Source organism: Chiloscyllium punctatum, chromosome 12 (assembly GCF_047496795.1).
Source record: "Chiloscyllium punctatum isolate Juve2018m chromosome 12, sChiPun1.3, whole genome shotgun sequence".
Classification (NCBI taxonomy): Eukaryota; Metazoa; Chordata; class Chondrichthyes; order Orectolobiformes; family Hemiscylliidae; genus Chiloscyllium; species Chiloscyllium punctatum.
This window is the reverse complement of record NC_092750.1, coordinates 74,217,504-74,228,464: the sequence shown is the minus strand read 5'-3', so window position 1 is coordinate 74,228,464 and position 10,961 is coordinate 74,217,504.

The following is a 10,961-nucleotide window of genomic DNA, read 5'->3' as shown; positions in this document are numbered from 1 at the left end:
GTGCTCCAGGGTGTCATTCAATTGAGAAGGAGTTATTAGAAATGTATTGGTAATGGGGGGGAGAGGGGGCGGGAGGGGGGGTAGCATTGTTTGGGGACTATTCACTGGAATGAGATGCAGAGGCTGGTGTGCATTTATGGAACAAGCTGCCAGAGGAAGTGGTAGAGGCAGGAACAATTACCACACTTAAAAGGTATCTGGATGGGTATATGAATAGAAAGGGTTTAGAGGAATATGGGCCAAATGCTGGCAAATGGGATTAGGTCAGATTGGAATATCCAGTTGGCAAAGACGAATTGAACTGAAATGACTGTTTCCATGCTGGATAATGATAAGACAGTGTCTCAAAGGCTATTTTCCATGCTATATGACTCTATAGCTCTGTAAGACAATGGTGTGCCTACCTGTTGCCAAGGTCCAACACTGAGTAAGAGGGGAAGGATCTACTTGCACATTCCACATAGGTACCAGCTAGGAGACAAATAGGACTAAGAAAATGGTTCTGTGGAGACAACTTGGGCCAAGTTTAAAAAGCAGAACCACAACGTTAATATTCTCCTGATTACATCCGGAACCACATGCATGTTGGGTAAATGGAATTCGAAGCTTAATGCATAAGTCAAAGGCTGATGTGGGACAAACATGTCTTTATTTGTGGGGCACTGGCCCCAGTGTGGAGGAAAGGGAGAGCTTTTCCAGTTTTGAGTGGGATCCATGATGGGACGAGTTTCCGGGTGAATCGTTATGACGATGTTCGTCGATTGGGCTTTGAACTGATGGCGGGGCAGGTTCAGTTTAAGGGTGGTTTAAAAAATCAACAAGAAAACTGAGAGAAGAGGTGCAGGGTGGTGAAGAGGTGAACAAATAATCAACGTGACAGGAAGGGTTAGAAAGCACACACAGAAGAATGCAGCAGAAATTAGAATCAATGTAAGTCGTAATAGTTTAAAAGTCAAAGGTTAAGGCTCTTCATTTGAGTGCACACAGCATTTATAGGAAGACAGATGAGGTGATGGCACAAATAGAAATAAGTGAACAACTTGATAGGTATCACAGAGTCTTGGAAACCAAGAGATGTAGAAGAATTATCTCACTGAAATACATCGAACTTTTAAAGAGACTTGACAGGGTAAATGCTGAGAGGATGTTCCCCCTCATGGGAGAGTCTAGGACCAGAGGGCATAGTGTCAGAATAAAGGGACACCAATTTCAGACTGAGATGAGGAGGAATTTCTTCTCTCAGAGGCTTAAGAGTCTTTGGAGCTTTTTGCCGCAGAGATGAGGAGGGGGTGGAGTCCTTGTCTATATTTTAAAGCTGAGATTGATAAAGTATTGATCAGTCAGGGAATCAAGGATACAGGGAAAAGACAGGAAAGTGGATATGAGGAATGGAGGATCACCTGTGATCCTGCTGAATGACAGAGCAGGCTCAGGGAGCCAAATGACCTACTTCTGTTCCTGTTTCTCTGGCCTTATGGTTATAGAGTGACGAATACTGGGAGCTCAATTATTCAAGAGTACATGATGTTGTAAAAGAATAGGCAAAAATGAAAAAGAGGTGGTGTAGCTTTGTTAATAAAGTGGTTTTAATTTCAGTGTTAAGTTGTAATGTAAGTTCAATAGATTGTGATACGGAATCAGTTTGGGTGGAATTAAGGAATAGCAACAGAAAGACATCTACAGGCCCCAAAACGTTGCCTCACTGTCAGACAAGGAATCTGTCAGGGGATAACGGCCATGTGTAAGAAAAGACAATTGTTACGGGTGATTTCAATCTGCACATTGACTGGCAAAATCAGATCGGCAAGGGAGATTATTTGGGATTAATGAGTTTTATTCAGATTGGAAATATGTATTTGGTGGAGTGTCATAAAGAATAGCCCTAGGGCCACAATTATTTACTAACAATGAGTTGGAGAAAGGGGCACAGAGTCATGTATTTAAATTTGCCGACGATGCAAAAATCAGCAGAAGGGCATGCTGTGGTGAAGACATAAGGAATCTGCAAAAGAATGTAAATGAGTTGTGTAGGACAGCAACAAACCTGGCAGACGGAGTTTAATGCAGAAAAGTGTGAGTTCAAGTACTTTGATGGGAAAAATCAAAATGCAGCCTATTATTTAAATAGAGAGAGAGTCCAAAATGATGCAACAGTGAGGGATTTGGGTGAGTTTGTGTATGAAACACAAAACGTTGCTGCAGATGCAGTTAAGAAGGTAAATGGAATTTTGGCATTTATTTCTCAGCGGTTGGGGTTTGAAAAGAGGGAAGTCTTGTTATAACTGTATTGGTGAGGTCGCACCAGGAGTGCTGTGTGCAGTTTTGGTCCATATATATTTGAAAAGAAGCTGTACTGGCCTAGGAGGCAGTTCAAAAACGATTCACTATACTCACTCGTGAGATGAAGGGGTTGACTTATCAAGATGTAGCTTAAACGGGTTAGGCCTTTCCTCAATGGAGTTTGGAAGAATGTTTATTGAAACAAACACGATTCAGAGGGAGTTGGAAAGGGTAGGTGTTGAGAGGATGTTTCACTAGTGGAGGACTCTCAAACTAGGGAAGATAGTTACACAAAGGTGGGGTTGGCGGGGGGGGGGGGGGGGGGAGCACTTGTTTACAACCAAGATTGTGAAAGAATTTATTCCCCCAACGATAGTGAATATTCCAGAGTCCAGAGCACTGCAAGTATTTAAAGTATGATAAAACTAAAACGGGAAGAATGGCCTGACCATGGCTAACAAGGAAAACTGGAAGTGGTTTTTCTTTTATCTAAGGAAAGGGCACACCAATTGGCCAAAGAACACAGCAGTCCTGAGAATTGGGAGCAGTTTAGATTTCAGCAAAGGAGGACCAGCAGAGTTGTTTCAGCTGGGGAGATAGAGTATGAGACTAAGCTAGCAAGGAACATACAGAGAAAAGAGAAGAGGTAGGGTAGCAGAGAAAAGATTAGTAAAGACACATGTAGGTCATTTACAGTCAGACATAAGGGAAGTTATAATGGGGAACAAAGAGATGCCAGACTAGTTTGGTTCTGTCTTCAGAAAGTATGACACAAAACTTTTGGAAACACAGGGTTTAGTGGGAGGGAAGAACTGAAGGAAATCAATATTGGTAGAGAAATAGTGTTGCAAATGTGTTGCTGGAAAAGCACAGCAGGTCAGGCAGCATCCAAAGAACAGGAGAATCGACGTTTCGGGCATAAGCCCTTCATCCTGTTCCTTGGATGCTGCCTGACCTGCTGCGCTTTTCCAGCAACACATTTTCAGCTCTGATCTCCAGCATCTGCAGTCCTCAGTTTCTCCTCAGAGAAATAGTGTTGGGGAGTTTGATCGGACTGAAGTTAGATAAATAAACAGGCCTGATAATCCAAAGGCCCTAGGAATAGAATACATGAATGGTCATCTTCCAAGATTCTTTAGGTTCTACAACAGCTCCTATGGACTACGGCATAGCTAGTGTGACTTCTCTGTTTAAAAAGAGAATGAGAGAAGATTTATAGATCAGTCAACTTGATGTTGGTACTGGAGAAAATGCTGGAATCCATTCTAAAAGCAAGCTATAGGGAGAGGCTGATTAGGCTGGTGCATCGGAGGCTGAGGGTTACCTAACAGAGGTTTCTAAAATCATGAGGGGCTTGGATAAGGTAAATAGACAGGGTCTTTTCTCTGGGGTGGGGGGGGGAGTCCAGACCTAGAAGGCACGTGTTTAGGGTGAGAGGGGAAAGATTTTAAAGGCACCTAAGGGGCAACTTTTTCAGGCAGAGGGTGGTACGTGTATGGAATGAGCTGCCAGAGGAAGTGGTGGAGGCTGGTACAATTACAACATTTAAAAGGCATCTGGATGGGTACATGAATAGGAAAGGTTTGGAGGGATATGGGCCAAATGCTGGTAAATGGGAGTAGATTAGTTTAGGATAGCTGGTCAGCATTGATGAGTTGGACCGAAGGGTCTGATCCCGTGTTGTACAGCTCTATGACTCTACATAATAGCTGAGCATTGGGAAAACAGTGACAACTCTGACAGATTCTGTATGGATTTACAAAAGAGAGATCATGCTTGAACAAATCTACCAGAATTCTTTGAGGATGTAACTAGTAGAGTTGATAAGGCAGAGCCAGTGGATGTGGTTTATTTGGACTTGCAGAAGGTTTCTCACAAGGACTCACATAACAGATTAGCATGTAAAATTAACGTTCGTGGGTTTGGGGGTTTAGTGAACTCTCATGGGGAGAGAATCGGTTGGCAAAAGTTCTAAACTGATTGAAAAACTTTAAAACTCAGGGGAGTTCAAGCTAAATTCAGATAATCTGAATTTAATCATTTTAGTGCTAATACTACTCTGGTGACCAGGCACTATGGCCAAATTGTCCTTTCAGATGCTGGGTGAAGTAAAAGCAAAGGTGCAGATGGGAACAGTGAATGAAATAGACAGGACCTAAACTCCCAATCGATTTGCTGCTCTACAGTTTCAAGTTCCCCACCATCGAGAAAACTTTAGGGGAGACGGTGGTGCCATGGTAATCTTAATGGACGAGAAATCCAGAACCCCAGGCTAATGGTTCTGGGATCAAGTCCTACCATGCTAGATGGTGATGTTTGAATTCAGTGCCATAAACCATGTAACTACTGTCAATGTTTGTAACAATCCATCTTACCTGGCCTCCAAGTGGTTCCAGACCCACATTCCAAATCTGGCCATTCAACCAATTCCCAACCCATATCGCAAAGTTACTCTAAATACAGTTAGATTCTCAATTATCATTTTATATCATTTCTGATAAATTGTCCATTTCGCCCATTTAACTTATGATTACATTTCTTATCCCCTTTATATTTTAGCCACTTTGTTTATTTCTATTTCTCTATAAACAGAGTGAAAAACCACACAACACCAGGTTATAGTCCAACAGGTTTCGGAAGCTAGTGTTTCCAATTAAACCTGTTGGACTATAACCTGGCGTTTTGTGATTTTTAACTTTGCCCATCCCAGTCCAACACCAGCACCTGCAAATCATAGCTTTTAGAGCGCTGCTCCTGCCTGATGAAGGAGCAGTGATCGGAAAGCTAGTGCTTCTGAATAAACCAGTTGGACTATAACCCCTGGACGTTTGTGAATTTTAACTTTGTCCACCCCAGTCCAACACCAGCTCCTCCACATCGTTTAATAGAATATAGTTTTTATTATTGTCCAATATTGTTTGTTAAAGAGTCTGATTTCCCTTTCCCACTTTCTTTCTCGTAACATATTTACAAAATCCATTTGCCCCAGCCTTTGTTATCTCCTCCCTTTGGTTCACAGTCCTTTGCTCGGACTTATCTTTAGAGAGTTTTTATTGTTCCATCCAGCCTTCACAGTTCCATTTCGCAGGCATCGTGGGAGCATGACCTGATATCTTACTTGTTGATCACAGTTAACAGCACAAGTGGAGCTTTTGCCTTTTAGGGGAATGTACTCGTTCTCAAACAATTATTGAAATATTTCCCATTGTTTGCCCAGAGGTTGATTTATTAACAACTCAGTCTCGTCCACTCTGGCCAATCTCTTTCATCTCTTGGAAATGGAGGGCAAGGCAGTTGCCATGTTAATCAGCAAAGAGAAGGAGTAATGCTATTTACCTCAGTATTTCTAGCTTCTGATCTGCTCTTGTTGCCACTATATTTATAGAGCTGATCGGGTTCAGTTTCTGGTCAATGGTAATCCCCAGGATGGTGGGGGATTCAGTGATGGTAACACCATTGAATGTCAAGGGACGGTGATTAGCTTGTCTCTTATTGGTGACGGTCATTGCCTGGCATTTATGTGGTGCAAATGTTACTTGCCATTATCAGCCCAAGCCTGGATTTGTCCAGATCTTGCTGCATTTGAGCATGGATTGCTCCGGTATCTGAGGAGTTGTGAGTGGTGCTGAACATTGTGCAACCATTGGCGAACATCCCCACTTCTGACCTTATGATGGAGGGAAGGTCATTGATGAAGCAGCTGAAGACAGTTGGGCCTAGGACACTGCCTTGAGGAACTCCTGCAGAGATGTCCTGGAGCTGAGATGACTGACCCTCCAACAACCACAACCATCTTCCTATGCGCCAGGTATGACTCCAACCAGCAGAGAGCTTACCTCCTGATTCTGATTGATTCTAGTTTTGCGAGGACTTCGTGAGGCCACACATGGTTGAATGCTGCCTGGATGTCAAGGGCTGTCACTCTCACATCAGCTCTTTTGTCCATGTTTGAACCAAGGCTGTAATGAGATCAGGAGCTGAGTGGCACTTGTGGAACTCAAACTGTGCAGCACTGACCAGGTTATTGCTGAGCAGATGCTGTTGATGACATTTTCCATCACTCTACTGATGATCAAGAGTAGACTAGCTGTCATTGGCCAGGTCATCCTGACTGTTGTGTACAGGATTTATCTGGAAAATCGTTCACACTTTCAGGTAGATATTGGTATTGTAACTGACCTGGAACAACTTGGTTAGGAAACAGGCAGGACACATCATTAAACTAATGGATTTGGAATTGGGAAGGAAGCTATACTCTCAGGAACTAGACAAGGATTAGATAAGAGGGACAGGATAGCACTGGGAGAGGGTGCAGAGGAGATTTACCAGATGTTGCAGGGGCTGAAAAGATGTTGGACGGTCTGGGGTTGTTTTCCTTAGAGCAGAGGAGATTGAGAGGGGGGCATGATTGAGATGTATGAAATAATGAAGGAACATAGACAGGTAGACAGGAAGAAACCTTTCCCCTTTTTGGAGGGATCATTGACCGGGAGCATAAATTTAAGAGAAGGGGCAAAAGGCTCAGAGGAGATGTGAGGAAAAATTATGAGAATCTGGAACTCACTCCCTGTAAGTTTGGTAGAGGCAGCAACCCTCATGACACCGAAGAAGCATTTTGGTGTGCACTTGTGTTGCCAAGGCAACATGAATACAATACATTTAGAAAATCAGACTCTAATTAGACAAAGTCAGCATGGCTTCATGAAGGGGAAATAGTGTCTGACTAATTGAGTTTTTCAAGGAATCCTCAATCAGAGTGGATACATGGGAACCAGTGGAGGTGCTGTATTAGGGCAGAAGGCATTCAGCAAGGTAGCTCATTAAAGGTGAGACCTTAAGGTGTTGGAGGTAGTATATTAGTATGGATAGAGGAGAGGAGGAGACAGTGAGTGGGAATAAGGGAATCTTTTTCAGGTTGGTGACCTGTAACCAGTGGGGCTCTGCTGGGACTGCAACTGTTTACAACATATATTAATGACTTGGAGGAAGGAAGTGAATGTACTGCAGCTAAATTTGCAGATGATACACCGGCAAGTTGTGAGAAAGATACAAGCAGTTTACAGAGTCAAAGCAATGGCAACAATTGATAACTAAAATAAGCAGGCCAAAAGCTTGGAAAATGGTGCATCATATGGAAAAATGTGAAGTTGTTCAATTTGGAAGGAGGAATAAAAGAAATGAATGTTATTCAAATGGATATAAACTACAGAAGACTTCAACGCCAAGGGACTTGAGGCTACTCACAAAACACAGAAAGCTAGCACACATGGGCAGCAGGTAATTAGGAAGGCCAATGGAATGTGACCTCTTATTTCAAGGGAGTCGGGGTATCCAAGTAGGGAAGTATATCTGGAATTCTACAAGGTGTCATTGAGACCACATCTGGACTACAAGGTGTCAGTGAGACCACATCTGGACTACTGTCAGCAGCTTTGGTCCCGTTATTAAGGAAAGATATCATTTCATTGGAGACAGTTCAGAGAAGGTTCACTAGAATGATCCCTGGTATGGAGGGATTGTCTTCTGAGGATGAGTTGGAATATAGAAGAACAAGAGGTGACTCTATTGAAATATATAAAACTTTTAGGGATCTTGACAGTGTAGATGAGGAAAGGTTGGTTTCCCTTGTGGGAGTGTAGGGACCAGAGGACATAATCTCCAACTCCTTCTGGAAAACATTCAAGGCTGGGATAGGACACTTTTTAATCAGCAAGGAAATTAAGAGTTACGGGGAAAAGGCAGAAACGTGGAGTTGAGGATTATCAGATCAGCCATGGTGGAGCAGACTTGATGGGCTGAATGGCCAATGACTGCTCCTACATCATAATATGGTTTCATGGGCACTGGCCAGTTCTTATCCCATCAGAGATAGGAGTTACACTGACAGAGACAGGGGCTAGCTATATATCATCAAGCTCAGGAGTTGCACCAACAGAGTCCAGAGTTATACCAAATACACACCAAAGTTATGCCAACATGGACAGGGTTATAACTGACCGGGATCAGAGTTATAGATTAGATTATTTACAGTGTGGAAACAGGCCCTTCAGCCCAACAAGTCCTCACCGACCCACCGAAGAGCACCCACCCAGACCCCTACATTTAACCCTTCACCTAACACTACAGGCAATTTAGCGTGGCCTATTCACCTAACCTGCATATTTTTGTTTGGATTGTGGGAGGAAACCGGAGCACCTGGAGGAAACCCACGCAGACACGGGGAGAATGTGCAAACTCCACACAGTCGTCTGAGGCAGGAATTGAACCCGGGTCTCTGGTGCTGTGAGGAAGCAGTGCTAACCACTGTGCCACCGTGCCGCCCATATACTGATAGGAACTGCGGTGTTATTAGAGGGAGAAGAGTTATACCAGCAAAGGGTAGGCTTATACCAGCAGGAAGCAGAGCTATCCCAGCAGACAACAGTTATACCAGCAGACAGCAGAGTTATATCAGTAGGGAGTAGAATTATACCAGTAGAGAGGAGAGTTATACCAACAGGGACTGGAGTTACACAGGGACTGGTGGTTTCTGGATTCAGACAGGAGTTATACCAACAAAGACAGAGTCTAATCTGACAAGTATATAGATTCTATTGACACAGACAGGAGCTATACTGACATAGACCGAAGTTGTACCGACAGCGACAGCAGAGACCGGAGTTATATCGGCAAGGACTGGAGTTATACTGACTGGGACCGGAGTTATACTGACTGGGACCGGAGTTATACCGACTGGGACCGGAGTTACACCGACTGGGACCGGAGTTATACCAGCAAGGACTGGAGTTATACCGACTGGGACCGGAGTTATACTGACTGGGACCGGAGTTATACTGACTGGGACCGGAGTTATACCGACTGGCACTGGAGTTATACCGACTGGGACCGGAGTTATACCAGAAAGGACTGGAGTTATACTGACTGGGACCGGAGTTATACCGACTGGGACCAGAGTTACACTGATTGGCACTGGAGTTATACCGACTGGCACTGGAGTTATACCGACTGTGACCGGAGTTATACTGACTGGGACTGGAGTTATACCGGCAGGGACCGGAGTTACACCGACTGGGACCGGAGTTACACCGACTGGGACTGGAGTTACACCGACAGGGACCGGAGTTAAACCGACAGGGACCGGAGTTACACCGACTGGGACCGGAGTTACACCGACTGGGACCGGAGTTATACCGACTGGGACCGGAGTTACACCGACTGGGACCGGAGTTATAACGACTGGGACCGGAGTTATACCGACAGGGACCGGAGTTATACCGACAGGGACCGGAGTTACACCGACTGGGACCGGAGTTACACCGACTGGGACCGGAGTTACACCGACTGGGACCGGAGTTATAACGACTGGGACCGGAGTTATACCGACAGGGACCGGAGTTATACCGACAGGGACCGGAGTTATACCGACTGGGACTGGAGTTATACCGACAGGGACCGGAGTTATACCGACAGGGACCGGAGTTATACTGACTGGGACCGGAGTTATACCGACTGGCACTGGAGTTATACCGACTGGGACCGGAGTTATACCAGAAAGGACTGGAGTTATACCGACTGGGACCGGAGTTATACCGACTGGGACCGGAGTTATACCAGAAAGGACTGGAGTTATACTGACTGGGACCGGAGTTATAACGACTGGGACCGGAGTTACACCGACTGGGACCGGAGTTACACCGACTGGGTCTGGAGTTACACCGACTGGGACCGGAGTTATACCGACTGGGACCGGAGTTACACCGACTGGGACCGGAGTTATACCGACTGGGACCGGAGTTACACCGGCAGGGACCGGAGTTACACCGACTGGGACCGGAGTTACACCGACTGGGTCCGGAGTTACACCGACTGGGACCGGAGTTATACCGGCAGGGACCGGAGTTACACCGACTGGGACCGGAGTTACACCGACTGGGACCGGAGTTACACCGACTGGGAACGGAGTTACACCGACTGGGACCGGAGTTATACCGACTGGGAACGGAGTTATACCGACTGGGACCGGAGTTACACCGACTGGGAACGGAGTTACACCGACTGGGACCGGAGTTACACCGACTGGGAACGGAGTTATACCGACTGGGACCGGAGTATTACCGACTGGGAACGGAGTTACACCGACTGGGACCGGAGTTACACCGACTGGGACCGGAGTATTACCGACTGGGACCGGAGTTATACCGACTGGGACCGGAGTTACACCGACTGGGAACGGAGTTACACCGACTGGGAACGGAGTTACACCGACTGGGACCGGAGTATTACCGACTGGGACCGGAGTTACACCGACTGGGACCGGAGTTACACCGACTGGGAACGGAGTTACACCGACTGGGAACGGAGTTATACCGACTGGGACCGGAGTATTACCGACTGGGACCGGAGTTATACCGACTGGGACCGGTCGTTTAGTCGCAGGGACCAGCATCACCCCCACATGTGTGTGTGTTGCCAGGACTGGGGCTTGTTCCAGTGGGGGACAGAGCCGGACTGGAATCATACTGGGTGGGGGCACTGAGGAGGACCGGAGGTATACCAACATGGATCAGAGTTATACTGCCAGGGAGTAATCTTTTAACGACTGGGACTGGAGTAATACCGACACTGACTGACGACAGTTACATCGAGATAACAGGAGATTATACTCAAATAGACCAGAGATG